The following is a 15301-nucleotide window of genomic DNA, read 5'->3' on the forward strand; positions in this document are numbered from 1 at the left end:
GCGACGATCGGCGCTCGGTCGGCGTCTGCGCAGTGTGACAGGCGCGCCGACGGCACGAAAATCGCTGCCGCCGACCATCGCCAGACCGAAATTGGCCGATCGTCGGCCTAGTGTGAACGCGCCTTAACGAGCTCAGGAGGAATGCAAAACGCAAACGCGAAATATTTTGCGCAATGCAGAATCAGCAGGTGATTTTATCGCCCTGGATAAGCTGGAGTAGATTTTTTAGAAATGCCAACAGTTTATAGACTTACTTCAGAGCGGAGTGAAGAAAAAAATTCCATCTGCCACATCTGGGATCCAACCCGCGACGTGCGCATGCTCAGGACGAGAGTCGTCATATACATAAAATATCCCTCAATGCCCTCTGTGACTTTTAAAACTCATCGCTTATTTCTAAACACAAGCCCCTCAACTCTCCAATTTAGAGCCACTTCTACAGGCCCCCAGCTAAGGAACAAATAATTATGCAGCAGATTTCTGCTCTCGCCTTACGAAATGTCACAGTGCCGTGACACTGGTAATCTTGCACACGCGTTCATGAAAAACCGCACTCGATAACACACACTACGAGGTAGCTCACGCACGCGACACAGGTACAGTTGGGAATTCAATGCACATACTAATAACAAAATTGCGGTCCGAATGGCTCACGTGCGTTTGGCCCTGACATCAGCCATGCGCGTACGAAGCTTTGTCATCGTCGACCTTTTGCGCTGAAGGTATTTCCGCCGATTCCCCATTTGACACTTTTACACACAAAAAAACTGGCAAGATAAAGTGATAAAAAATGGCGCTGCACAGAAATACAAAAGCACAGTAAAAAAAACACCAACAAGCAAAACAGCACGATACGCCGATGACAGCCTGCTGAGCAGCCGAAGAAACGACCGAAAGGCAGGACAGGTTTCAGCGAAGTCAGTCGTCTGTCTCGTAAGTCTTGCTTCAAAATGTTTGACAGCGCCACTGTCGTTGACCGGCGGAACTCCATTGTTGAGTCAAAACGCCCGCGAGATTCAAATGCAGCAGCCCCGTCGACCAACAAAGGGGCGAGTGCGAGCTAACATGAGTCGTTTATCATACCCAAATTTACATCACTGGTAGTATTAAGACCAGCGACTTCAGTTCCTGTGAAAAAAACCTGGAATATAACAGTGATCTTTCGCGCTGGATGTATTTTGCGGAGGTTACGGCGCACCAAAAAATGGCGCAATTGAATGGCGCAGTACTACCGTTCTGTTTGTCATAGCGAAATTCCGCCTTCAGAGGATCTGGAATATTTCCTAAATATTTCGTGTGCCGAATTTGTTCCCTATACGACGTTTACTTGCTTCTAACATTCTGTTAAAAAAAGCGCAGTTTCTAGGTTACGACCAACTTTGAACAATGAAAACTAAAAAATTATGACATGTAGCTCAATGAAATTTTCAAGAATTAACAACATGGGTACTATCTACAAACCTGCTAAATATGTTTGTGATTTATGAATTGGACTAGGAGTTATTAATGCGTCATTCTTTTAAATTTCACACTTATTTATGGCACCAGTTCTAAATAACTACCCAATATAACTCAATAACTTGCCTGTAAGGTTCTCGAGTCACACTTCATCTAAAAGCTGCAGAAGCAGTTTTCTTTTCGGAGCAGTAGTTTTCGTAAACAGCATGTCAAACGCAGGCAAGTCGAGCAAAAATATCGTTTTATGCCTCTCGCTCTTTTGCTCACTGCTATCATACTAACGTGAATAGCTTTTAGCGACACATACCATCGCAAAGAAGATACAATTATCTTTACAATGCGCTCAATATCATTTTTTGAGCGCAAACGGATGAGCCACACCGCTCACACAAACATGATGAAAAACGGCTGCTGACCGCCGCTAGCGTGGTACCGTCGCCTTAAGGAGAAGCGAGGAGAGCTTTCAGAATAAGCTAGCTTCCTCCATGCAACATTCGTGGAAACGAGGCCTCGCGTAAGGTTTGGGCGACTCCGAAGGAAAGGAAGCTTTCAGAGTTTGGGCCTTAACCACCCAGCGCAACAAAAGAGCACCTTGGTATGAACTTGTCTTCGCTCACCGTAAAGGCCTGACAGGCAAGAAGTATGACGCGCTGTGTCGAAGTCTTCTTCTAGAGTCCACGTGTGAGCGATGCTGCGATGGTGTTAGCGTCTCTACGGGCGGCACTGCCAGTGAGCCAAGCGTCCCCACAGAAGTACAGACAACAACTGGGCGTGGATGATGATGATGATGATGATGTAGCCTTCCCTTTGTTACGGGTGGGCGCCTACCAAAGGTGCCCTGGCTGGATATACACACACATAAAAACACCACTATCAAACGCGAAGCGGCAAACACACACGCAAATACCGACGAAACAGTACTGTTCTAGTGTCGCACCAGCGTCCACCAAGAGCGTGTGGAGAGAGCCCTCTGAGGAGCGAACGAAGAGGAAGGAGAGGGAGAAAGCTGTGGTGTGCAAGGAGGAAGCCCCACGTGCAAAGCCATCCCGGTATCAGCATGGCTCAGACAAGAGCGCATGACGGCCGAGGGAGCGAGCTCGTCCTTTCTCCCCATGGAGGAAGAAAAACTAGGAGGGAGCACGACGTCACAACCTTGAAGCCTAGTCATAAAAAATATAATGGAAAGCATCATGGGAAATAGGCCCTCACGTGACAAGGCAGCGGTAGCTCTTAGCCGGATTTCGGTTTCGGTTTCGCTCTCTCGCTCTACGAGCAACTGTGCGACCATCTGCCTGCGTTGGCTCCGTGACAAGGCAGCGGTAGCTCTTAGCCGGATTTCGGTTTCGGTTTCGCTCTCTCGCTCTACGAGCAACTGTGCGACCATCTGCCTGCGTTGGCTCCGTGGTGAGCGCCAACTGCTCGCTCGCCGCAGCGGCCACCATCCCCGAGCGACGCGTGCGATGACTGCGGCGCAGTGGAGACCACATGCTCCTTCGCTGTGCCGCTTCTGCAGTGCCGCGTCGCGAGATGCTCGCGGCCTACAGGGCGCTGGGAATCATAACGGACAGTCTCGAAGCGCTCCTGTGGCCGCGCGTCAGTGCTCGCACCCGTGACAGAACAATGGTGAGCCTCTGTGCGTTCATCGAGCAGGCGGACTTGACTTCCCGCTTGCTATTCGCCAGGTAGTGCACGCTTGACACGAACGCTCCGTGGGTGCTACCTCGGACGGTATCGCGGCCGGGCGCCCCACCCCGGCCGCTAGTGCAGTATGCTGCGCGCGCGATTAGTCGAGACAGGACGCTACGCGCGCGCGGCTATGTAGTAGATACAGTTTACTTCTTTTTGTAAGTGATTGTGCGCAGTGGCCGGGAGACCCCGCGCAGGGGCAGACGTAAAGCCGCCGGCACTCTCTCTCGACAGCGAGAGAGAGAAATACTTCACTGCTGCATTTCACGTCGGAACCGCGTATGTGCGCGAGCGTATTCGGCGCGACGTGTGCCTCGAGAACAGCGGAGAACGGCGGGCACATGGGCGGGCCGAAGTCCGCCTGCCCTCTCTCTCTCTGTCTGAAAAACTTTATTATTGGTACATAATAGGGAGGGAGTTTAAGGTGAAACAGAATCTCTCGCAGCGCGTCGGAGCGCTCGTTAAACACGTCCGTCCGCCGCGAGCGCTCTGGAAGACATTGCGCCCTGTTTTAGAGGCTCGTTTTCTTCGCCTACTCTCGAGTTCTTTGCTTACAGCATGCGCTGAAATAAACGCTCCGTATGTGTGTATAACGACGAAAGGAATTCCTCTCCATTCTCTTTATGAACCAAAGTTGAACAGTGACGATCGAGGTCGCGGACGCACCCTTTGATGAAAAGTTTACCTGCAGTTTCCTACAGTGCACCCAAAAACTCGAGTGTAATCAACAGAAGTGTTGAGACGCGGAGCCTTCAGACAACCTCGAGCTCGATACGCCATAGGGTTTCTTACTATTACCTAGAGGGAAAGCTGGCGGCGCTGCACTTCAGCCACCATGGACGCCCAAAGCATCATGGGGCGGTGAGCTACTTGTTGCGGGACAGTTGTAGTTTTTCAGGAACACGGAGTGTCATTACTAAGAGGTTTCATTCCAAAAACGCTGTCCGTGTGTGCGCAAACGACTTTCGCGCGAACGCAGTGTGCAAAAGCCATAGTAGTGAAAACGCGACGACACACGACGCCAATAAAGGTTTTACTCTTCCGAAATTTCATTAAAAACCTTTTAAAGTACCTAAGCAACAACTTTTTTTGAAAACATATTTACTTTTAAAAATGCGCCTGTTAATTACGAAATATTAGTTTTTATAGTGTTCATTACTTGGCCAATAGGAGAGCGAGTCGTCTCTTATTTTGGGCAAACTTTGCACTTAAATGCTTTTCTGCTCGTTAGTTGCAATCATTACACAAGATATTGAATATTAGGACGTTTGTAGTTATCAAACAGCTTAATTTTTCTATTATTTTTTGGCCAAAAGTCGCAGTTCCGCAACAAGTAGCTCACCGCCCCATGATGCTTTGAGCGCTCATGGTGGCTGAAGTGGTCTCGAGGGGTCGCCATGCAAACTCCCATAGACGGGTTGCCAGCTTTCCCTCTAGGTAATAGTAAGAAACTCTATGCGGTACGCATTCCGCCAAAGCTGCAACACAGGCGCTGCGCTTCTGCGCTACATCGGAGCACGGACGTTCACTAAAAAACACCGCTGGTTGGCAGTCTGGTAAGTGTGGAGGAGGGCCTATTTCCCAAGAGCCAGTGCGCAAAAGGGCCCTCGGCAGCGGCGTCAGAGGAGGATGGCTTGCAGAGGCTGAGCGCACTCTCTCCTAGTTTTTTTTCCTCCATGTTTCTCCCCCTTCTCGGAAAAAGCGAACTCAGCGAGACGGCCCCCGGCAGCGGAACAAGATGGCTGCCCCCAGCGAGTCAAGCATGCTGAGCTCCTCGTCGGCTTTTTCCGCCAGCGATGCGAATTCATCGCAGCTGAGGCTGCGGAAACGCTTCCGAATTGATGAAGATTTGTTGCTCCTGCAGGAAGTGTGTGCGCAAAATCCATTGCAGTGCCCTGAAAACTGGACAGCGGTCCTGAGGCGCGAACTAACGCTTCGTGCGATCAAGGACCGAACAGAGCTGTTGGTGGGCTACTTCCGCCAAGAAGACCGAGCCAACCTTCGGAAGTAAGTGGCAAGTTATGTATGCGTACTGAGCATATGTATTCCCACGCTAACACTGTCGCAACTACTGCCGCATTTTTTTTTTCTCGCGCGCACCGCGCATTTCTTTCATCGCAGATCCGGAACGGAGGAGCAGTACACTGAACGAGAACAGCTGCTCCAAGAGATCTCAGACATGGTCCGAGATGTCGTCGCTAATAACGATATATCCTCGCTAATAACGAGCTAGCCGAGCTCGTTATTAGCGAGGATAGTGGCACTGATGAGCGCAACATGAACTGCTTGGCCGACCAGGTTGCCCAGTGCGACCTTTTGTTGCCAAGTGAAGCGTCGGTATGCCCGACAGGGTTTGGTGAAAGCGCCATGTGTGGTCAAACACCATGCGCAACTCTCACAGCGGCGTCAGAGAAGGCAGCAGCACAGCTGAGTAAGCGAGGCTGTTCCGATTCGGAAAACCCAGACTCAGGTAACGCTGCGACAAGCTTGGCGGTAGAGGAGTGTAATCTGAGCAGCGGCGATGGCGATTTCACTCCATGCCCTCAGAGGAGCGAAGTTACACTGCCGCTGATAAGGGCGAGTCACTACCCATGCAGCGATCTCCTTGCGGGTCTGCCCAACAGGTGGAAAGCAAATCTTGAGGTCGCTGATGGGGAATTAGCTGAGCCGGCACTTATTAAGAGGCCGTCTAGGTACGAGCACTCAGAATTTTATGCGGAGGCTTGCTCCCCGTATGCGCACATGGTCGGCGGCCTGACCGAGGCAGATGAGCGACCGCGGAAAGCAGGAAGAATACAAGGATTGTGCAAGCTGCAGCACAAAACGTTCACTTTTATGAGACCAGATCGAGTGTTCGATCCTGGTGGCTAGCGACGAATGCCTATGCCCACAGCCTTAGCCCACTCTGCCACTGTCAGGTTGCGATACGCGCAAAAATGCTTTGTGGCTCGAGCGCACAATGAGGCAGTGGGTGAGAGTGGGGAAACGTGAACAGTTCAATGAATGGACAGAGCCATGCTGGGGTGCTTGAGCTGATTTTGTCTTGTGTGAATTGTTTACTTTTTGTTTTACTTTGTGCTGACATATAGTCCATGCCTGACTATGAGCGACGTGTTGTCATGTCTGTCTTGCCCTCGTCGGAATCAAGTTGCGGTGGTATGCAAGTTCATGAAAACTGTGCAGTCATGTTTTCTTCATCTTATACGAGGGGGTACCCAAAAAAAACCGGACTTATTTTTGTTTTAACTTATTTGTTCACATTTTAAGCACAGACCTTCAATCTCCTTCAAAGTATTCCCCACTTGCAATGATACCCTTGTCGAATCTTTCATTCCATTTTTTCAAAACATTGTTTAAATTCATCTTTTGTGATGCTTGACAGTGCCTCCGTCGTTTTTTCTTCACCTCAGCAACATCAGCGAAACGCTTTCCATTCACCTAATTTTTCATTCTAGGAAACAAAGAAAGTAGCACGGGGCAAGGTCGGGAGAGTATGAGGGTTGAGGAATAGGCAAGGGCGTCCGCAGAATTTTTTGCAGGGGGGGGCCCCATTGGTTGTTGGCGCCGGAGGGGGGGGGGGGGGGGGGGGTATGTTCGTAGCAAAAAGGCACTATTTGCGGAGTTAATTTATTTATTTATATATAAATAAAAATAAGTTAAATACACACATGAAAGAAAAATTACAAACAGCAAATTAAAGCGTGGCTAGGAGAGATACATTGGAGTTTATCAACGAAGAAACAATCAAAATTAATAAAAAATGCAAAAAGATACTGTCACTTCGTGGAGAAGAGTGCTCAGTCTTGCTGCATACGGGTTCTCGACTCACCCGGATTGATGACCAGCACACAGCACAATATGGTCACAAACACGCAACTACAGTCACTCAGTCCGTCTTCCTTGAACTGCAACTGTAGGCGCCTCGGATTTTTCTGGGCGAATTGCGTGATTACGCGGAAGATAAATTCATTTCTGTGCTTCATTACACGCTCTCGGTGCACACTCATCATACACATTGACTGGAAAAACGGTTGAACGCGTACGTCGAAAACAGAAGATGACTATATATACAACGAAAACTTATTTACAAGAAAAATGCACGCTCGCAGCTTCATACACCTCGCTCCATCTTGCTCGCGCATCCGCACAGTCGAGCAACCGCACACACACTGCTCGCCGCTCGTCGTTTTCTCGTCCGCTGTCTTGGTTGTTTTCAGCTTCGTTGACAACCGGCCACTAAAAGCACCGAAGCACAAACACAGCGGCGGGCACACGTGCAAGGGCTTACTTCCGCGCGACTTCCGAGGGGAAGGGACACTCGCCACTCCGGTCGGAAAATTTGTTTTTGTGCTTTTATGGGGTTCAGAGCCCCGAAACGACTCAGGCTATGAGGGACGGAGTAGTACAGAGTTCCGGATAATGTCGACCACCTGGGTCTCTTTACCATGCACTGACATCGCACAGTACATGGGCGCTGTTGTGATTTGAGGCCCAGCCAGAGCTAGTGACAAGCGAGTGCAGGCAGGCGCCGTCGGGCTGCGTTGACCAAAGGCGCTGGTTTTCGGAGAAGACGCAAGGAACGCTGGTATGGGGGCGCCTCTGGAGACTGCGTCGCCGTGAACAAAAGCAGCTAATCCCCTTTGCCGAAGATTCTGAAAGCGGCGCTTCTTCCGCACTGCGCTCTCCCGTGGATCGGAGGAGACAGCGAGCGGCGGCGGCGCCAACTCATCGCCCGCTTGCCCCGAAGCAGCCCGACAAAGCGGGGGTGGACACAGCTGATTTGTCCTTCCCTCGTGAAGAATTCATCGGTGGCCGGCGAAACGAAGTCGAAAACAAGATGTCCTGTTGTTGCGACCCGGGTAGCATGGCCGGTGACCGGTGATTGGACGAGGAGTATGGGAGACTGGGTTTAGAGGAAGGTAACGAAAACTTTATACACTTATTTACATTATTTACAAAGCAGGACTGAGAATGGCTCTCAGTGGAAGGGGAACGTCTTCGTCAACCGTAGTCGACTGGAGCTAGCAGGCTTCTCTCGGCCACACTCACGGCCGAGTTAAATATCGTCCGGTTTCCCCAGATCCCTGGCTGGGGAATAATGGTCGACGAGCACTGTCCAATCCGATGGACCGAAGGGGACGTTCTTGTTACCGCCCACGGCTGGGCAGGTGCGAGCTTTTCCACTCTCTCTCGCAGTTCGTTCGATGAGAGGGGGAGTTGCCGCCTCATCCAGCCCTGCGGGAAAGGAATCTCCCGAAGTCCTCCAGCAGGTGAATAAACTTGCTTCCCCGCCGATTTCCCAGAACGCGAGTCGGGGCCACAGAATTCTTCTATTATCCGCCAGCGTGACCGGCGCCGGCCCGTAGCCTCCTCTGTGGTCGCCCGGACAATACCTCCGATCAAGGAATTTCGCTGGGGTTATTGCTGACAATGGCCCCTGGCATTCTGGCTACACTAATCCGCTGAGGCTCGGAGGGGCATTCCAAGCATCCCACCTCCCATGGTCGTCGCGGGGTTGTCGGCCTCGATGAATGTTCACGGTAGCTGCTTGATCGGGCCCACGTGGTCAGAAGTACGGTCACGACAGCTGAGGGGCATTCCAAGCATCCCACCTCCCATGGTCGTCGCGGGGTTGTCGGCCTCGATGAATGTTCACGGTAGCTGCTTGATCGGTCCCACGTGGTCAGAAGTACGGTCACGACAGCTCGTCCGCCGCCAGGTAGAGGCCTCGAAAGGGGTTACAGCTCCTCGCTGTCCTCTGAAGAGGCCGCATCAGCCAGGCAGGTCCTCTGTTTCCTGGGTGATCCAAGGGTCGGTGTCTGCAGGCCAAGGGTCTCAGGTAGAGCATTAGTGGTCAAATCTGCACCATGCCCCCACCCCGGCAAGGCAAGAGCACCACCCTTCTCCCGAGTCGTGCCAGGCAAAACAAAGAACAAGGCCTCAAGCTGCGCTGCCTTTATCTCACCCCTCGGCACTTTTCGACCGCTCGTAATGAGTTTCGGGCTCAAGAACGCGCCGTTTTGCTTTTCACGGTTAATGGATAGGGTGTTGGCAGGGGCGGAAGCCTACGCGCTTCCCTACCTGGACGACATTGCAGTATTTTCTGACAGCTGGGAGGCTCACTTGCATCACTTGCGCGATATTTTGACCCGATTACGAGAGGCGGGGTTGACGGTCCGTGCAGAAAAGTGTCAGCTTGGGAAGGCCGAGGTTGAGTATCTTGGTCACATTATTGGAAGGTGCTATCGCCGGCCGCTGGACGCCAAGGTTGCTGCCATACGCAGTTATCCCAGGCCAACCACTAAAACTGACATACGCGCCTTTCTCGGGTTGGCTGGCTATTATCAGCATTATATTCCAGGCTATTCGGAGATGGCGAGTCCGCTCACGGACAGCTTGAGGAAGACAGAGCCGATTAAGGTAAACTGGAGCGACAAAAAAGAATAAGCTTTTCTCGCGTTAAAGAGAGCGCTGACCAGCCGGCCCGTATTAAAGGCTCCCTCCTACGACCGCACCTTCATTATCCAGTGCGACGCGAGTGAACGGGGCATGGGGGCGGTTCTGAGCCAGCACGACGAGAACGGAGAGGAACACCCCGTGCTGTTCGTGAGCAGAAAACTCACTACCCGTGAAGAGGCGTACAGCGCCTCGGAGAAAGAGTGCGCCTGTTTAGTGTGGGCTACACAGAAGCTGCAGTGCTACCTGGCAGGCTCACGATTTGTGATAGAGACAGATCACTGCCCACTGACATGGCTCCGCAACATGTCTCCAAAAAATGGACGTTTGCTGCGCTGGAGTCTCGCACTACAGGAGCACAATTTTGAAGTGCGCTATCGAAAGGGAAAGGAAAATGGGAATGCTGATGGTCTCAGCAGAGGTTTTGTCCGCTAGATGGCGGGCGTATTTCGGACGCTTTCTAGGCGTAACTCGCATTCTCAGTGAAGTTACTTTTTTGTAAAAAAAAAAAAAGAGAAACTTTTTTTAATGACGGCATTTGAGTGTCTTTTGTAATGTATAGTTGCAGTGTGTGGGTTTTATGTGTTAGGTATAGATTAGCGCTTGAGAATACGTGAATAGTAGTGGAGCTCTACTGTAGAGCTGTGCACGGGCCGCAAATTTGAGCCCGCGCCCGGCCCGAGCCCTACAGTACTGACGGAGGCCCGGCCCGGCCCGACACTGAAGTAACCAAAGCCCGCCCGGGCCCGGCCCGAGTTAAGGCCCGGCCCGGGCCCGGCCCGACCTGCAAAACTGAAATTGAAGTGACGATGAAACAGAAAGAGGTCATTTAAGGAAAATCAGTTTATTTCATTGTTTTTAAAATGCTCGGCTCTCATGGTCTAGATGAAAATTAGTGAGTATATGCAAACACGGCGCATGTAGAGAGTTATCACTCCAAGTTATTATGTAAAAACAACAAATCGTCCATTGATGACGGCTTGAGGCAAGTGCGGCGCTCCTGCAGATTAGTTTCGAACCTTGCAACAGTAGGGAGGCTGGAGCCACGCAGGAGCAATCGCGATCGTGAAGCCCGGCCGGCCCATTCCGAGACAAATATACCGTGGCCCGAGCCCGGCCCGGGCCCGGGTGAATAGACTTCCGCAAGGCCCGAGCCCGGCCCGCGGGCCGGGCCGGGTACGGGCTTTCGGGCCGGCCCGAGCCCGTGCACAGCTCTACTCTACTGTCTCCTCGTCTAATCTATCGAGGGCCGTTGGTCTGTGAATCGCAACGGCAGCTGTAATTTCTCCAGAACAAAACCTGTTTCCAAATTGAAAAAAAATGCGGTGGCATTAAATCGCCCGCATAGGTCACGTTCATCGCCCGCAGCTCACCCAACCAGACCGCCTGAGGGGGGCTGCTTGATCGGGCCCACGTGGTCAGAAGTACGGTCACGACACTGTGCACTGTCTGCCTCCGTGTCGCTATCTGTCTAGAGATCAAAGAAACAGACACCCATCTCAAGGCGGCTCGAAACACACGCTCGCCGGTGCCGCTGTATGTCTGCAACAGGTCGCCCTTCAACAGAGCTAACGATAGTGTGGTTTGAAAACGGCGGAACGACGCGCGCCCGGACGCAGCATTTCGCAGATGTGACCCAAAGCGTGGAAGCGGGGCTTCTTTTACCCTTTTGGCTGAGCGCACCACCGCCCTTAGCGTGCGGCCATCACTCACGGTTCGAGTGAGTGATTTTCCAGGGGGGTGCAGCCGCCCCCCCTTGCCCCCCCCCTCCGGACGCCCATGGCACTGGGTGAATAATATAGCTTGACTAAGCGCAAGTCATAACTTCTCTAAAGCCACACTGCACTCGTTTAACCCTGCAACGAGGCCTAGCGCGGGTTCTGATGTCTGGCGCCGATTTCGACAAAGAGAGGGAACACGGCCGCGAGATTGGATGCCCGCAATCTTCCAGGAAGCAATGAAGCGGCCCTGAAAAGGGCCGTTTGGAGCAGCTCTTCAACGTCAACCTACAGCGGCGTGGCGGCGAGCAGTAGGCCCAGCGTCCGCGGCGAACAATGACATCGGCTTCCGAGAAGCATATCCGGGGAACGATGCTGCAAAAAAAAAAAGTTTCGTTACAAGCACCGAAATTTGGTGAGCCCTCAATGCACGAGAAAACTTGCGACAATGTAGTTCAGTTTAGTTCAATGTAGTTCAGTGTTGACAACGATGCTTCCCCTCCTAACCACCAGATGGCGCCAGTAGTCTGAACATCGTCGCGTTTCTGTTTTAAAAGTGAGAATGTTACAAATGGCGTAAGGTCCGGAAAAAGTAGCTGCATTTAGCGGACGTAAGCGTGCATACGGTTATGGTATGTAGACAGCATCGATTAACATTTTGACATTATTGTGTACACCGTGAGCAGTTGGTTGTATTAACTCTATGGGTGCGTTCCAATTCTCTAGACGTCCGACAAGACGTCTAGTGTGACGTCTAGGAAGCCGTCTACATATTGGAACGTGTCTACTTCACGTGCCACCTTGCGGCAGATAAACTGAACTAACATTTGGGAATAGTTGCACTCCTATATTCTTAAAAATTCTTAATAAAACAAGTTAAAAACGCGCTGTTAGTAGTTTGCTAGTTCTTATTTTTTTTTCTGCAATAATGGTGCGTTCATCGCTACCGCTTCAGCAGACGATCTCACCTGCATAGCAGACGATCTCACCCGCACGATTTCCTCTCGCTCGATTCACAAATATAATCATAGGTCCACAAAGACGGCTTTATTTGCCACCAGTTCCTATAAAAATCAACTTAACGGAATGACTGACACTTGAAAGATGGTGCGTCTCCGGGCTCCAGTGCCCGCCAAGAGCACGGCTCACTGCACCAACTGCTCCGCCATCTTTAGACAGGAAGTTAGCCTGCATCGATGTGGACTTCGGCGAAGCAGTCTTCTTAGACGGCTTCGTGAAAATTGGAACGAGTCTCAAAATGGCCGCTGTCCGGCAAGACGCCTAAGTAGACGTCTACTTGGGAGTATTGGAACGCACCCTATGCTGTGAGCAGACGACAGACATGGAAAAGCCGCGAGTAGCGATGGCAATCGTGCTTCTGCGGGAACGGTGGGCATACGGGTGTAATGACGTCTAGTCACAGCTTCCACAGGCGGCCGCCAGGTGCAACGATACGGCAATAAATCGCGAAAAAAAGCGTGTTATCCGCCTTTTTCGCTAAAATGCTTCTCATATTTATCAATTTTAGCACTCAAGCTGTTGTTTACATGCAAAAGAGCAGCTCCAAAAGTTTGGTTCAGTATCCCTTTAAGAGTTTCCGTTCCACTTTTTTCGAGCAAAAATCAGAATTTCACCGGCGCACGCTGTTCACGAAAATCAGCCATTGCAAAAACGACATTCACACAAAATAGTCTTCACTCTAAAACTCTGCCTAAACCATACCTAAACTAGTCTGACCTCCTTCAGCGACGGCACTCGGCTTACTGTGGAATGTTCGTTCTATGCGCTCCTAGTGGCAAAACGCGGTACCACAGAAGCTTTGCCGACCAAAAAAATTAGTTAGGATTCTTTTGGGTACCCCCTCGTATATCGCGTGTTGCGTAAATCAGAGAAAATCGAAAAAAAAATCCTCTCGGCTTAACCGCGCGTTTGTTCGGGCTCAAATTTCGCACAGAGGTTGCATTTGGTGGTCAGTTTTGTTTTATACTACATTTAGGTGGGGTACTTGCCTGATTCAGTCAGAATTATTTGCAAATCCCCATCGTATGTGGCGACGACGATCCAAAACTGAAAGACATCGCAGCAATGGTACCCGTGGCGCCATCTCGCACCCACCGGAGAAACCCAACTGTGCTAAGTTGGTGAGCAAATCATCTTTGCTTGGTGCTCTCTGCTGCGAAGCAGCGCGAGACATCACCGAAAATGCGAGAGTACAGCGATCAAGAGCAACGTTACTAGAACAAACTCAGTTTCACAGCTCTGCCCGGAGAGCTGTCCCAAGTGGCGGTCGCGCGAACTAGTGGCGCTGCGATCGAGTCTTGCTCCCTCGTCGCCGCTCGGTGCGGCTCGCTGGCCCTGTTGCGCCCTTTTTAAAGAGAGCGCTCGCGACAGCCGTTTTGTATCGTCTGCTACTCGGTTAATTTTAAGGCGAAAGCCTTTAATGCCTCATACTGTCGTTAGCAGCCGTGTCGGCAGATGTGTCCTCGTTTCGGCGTCACTAAAAAAAACTGTCGAGGCTGAGAATCGAACCAGGCAGGGCCTTTGGCATTTGAAGTCACTTACTACTCATTTGGCATTTCAACTAGCCATTAACTCATGATTGGTCACTGACTAACTATCCAGTCATGACTGGTCAGTCATTAATCACTCATGACCTGTTAATCATGATTGACTAGTTATTCATTAACCAGTCATTACTAGTCATGACTGGTTAGTCATGACTAACCATGACTAATGACGCATTGGTCATGACTGGTTAGTCATTAAGCAGTCGACTAGTTATGTCAGTAGTAGCAGTCAACTACTAATGGCTGATTAATGACTAACTTGTCATGACTGCTTAATAACTAACCAGTCATGACAATTAGTAATTGGTCATGGTTAGTCATGATTAATCTGTCATGACTAATGGCTAACCAGTCATGACTAGCCATGACTGGTTAATTACTAACTAGTCATGACTAACCATTAATGACTATTTGGTTTATGACTTGACCCATGACTTACTAGTCATGATTGGTTATTGACTAACTAGTCGTGATTGCTTATTGACTAACTAGTCATGTCTGGTTAATGACTAGCTAGTCATGACTAACCAGCGATGACAAACCAGTCATGACTGGTTAGTCATGACCAACATTACTAGAACCAAGTTCTAGTAATGTTGGTCATGACTAGCTATTCATTAGCCAGACGTGACTGTTCGTCATTAACCAATCATGACTAGTTGGTCATGACTAGCTAGTTATGACTAGCTAGTCATTAACCAACTAGTCATGACTAGTTAGTCAATAACCAATCATGACTAGTAAGTCATGGGTCATGACTAAATAGTCATGACCCAATTAGTCATGATTGGTTATTCATGACCCAAATTAGTCATGATTGGTTTGTCATGACTAGTTAGTCATTAAGCAGTCATGACTGGTTAGCCATTAAGCAGTCATGGCTGGTTAGCCATTAGTCATGGATGACTAATGACTGATTAGTCATGACTGGTTAGTCATTAAGCAATCATGACTAGTTAGTCATTAACCAGCCATGACTAGTTATGACTGGTTAATGACTTGTTAGTCATGACCAACATTACTAGAACCAAGTTCTAGTAATGTTGGTCATGACTAGCTAGTCATTAGCCAGACATGACTAGTTCGTCATTAACCAATCATGACTAGTTGGTCACGACTAGCTAGTCATGAAAGTCATGGGTCATGACTAATTAGCCATGACCGAATTAGTCATGATTGGTTAGTCATGACCCAATTAGTTATGATTGGTTAGTCATGACTAGTTAGCTATTAAGCAGTCATGACTGGTTAGTCATTAAGCAATCATGACTAGTTATGACTGGTTAGTCATGACTAGTCATGACTGGTTTGTCATCGCTGGTTAGTCATGACTAGCTATTCATTAACCAGACATGACTAGGAAATCATGGGCCAAGTCATGAACCAATTAGTCATTAATGGTTAGTCATGACTAGT

Source organism: Amblyomma mixtum, chromosome 3 (genome assembly GCF_055824585.1).
Source record: "Amblyomma mixtum isolate Tamu chromosome 3, ASM5582458v1, whole genome shotgun sequence".
NCBI lineage: Eukaryota > Metazoa > Arthropoda > Arachnida > Ixodida > Ixodidae > Amblyomma > Amblyomma mixtum.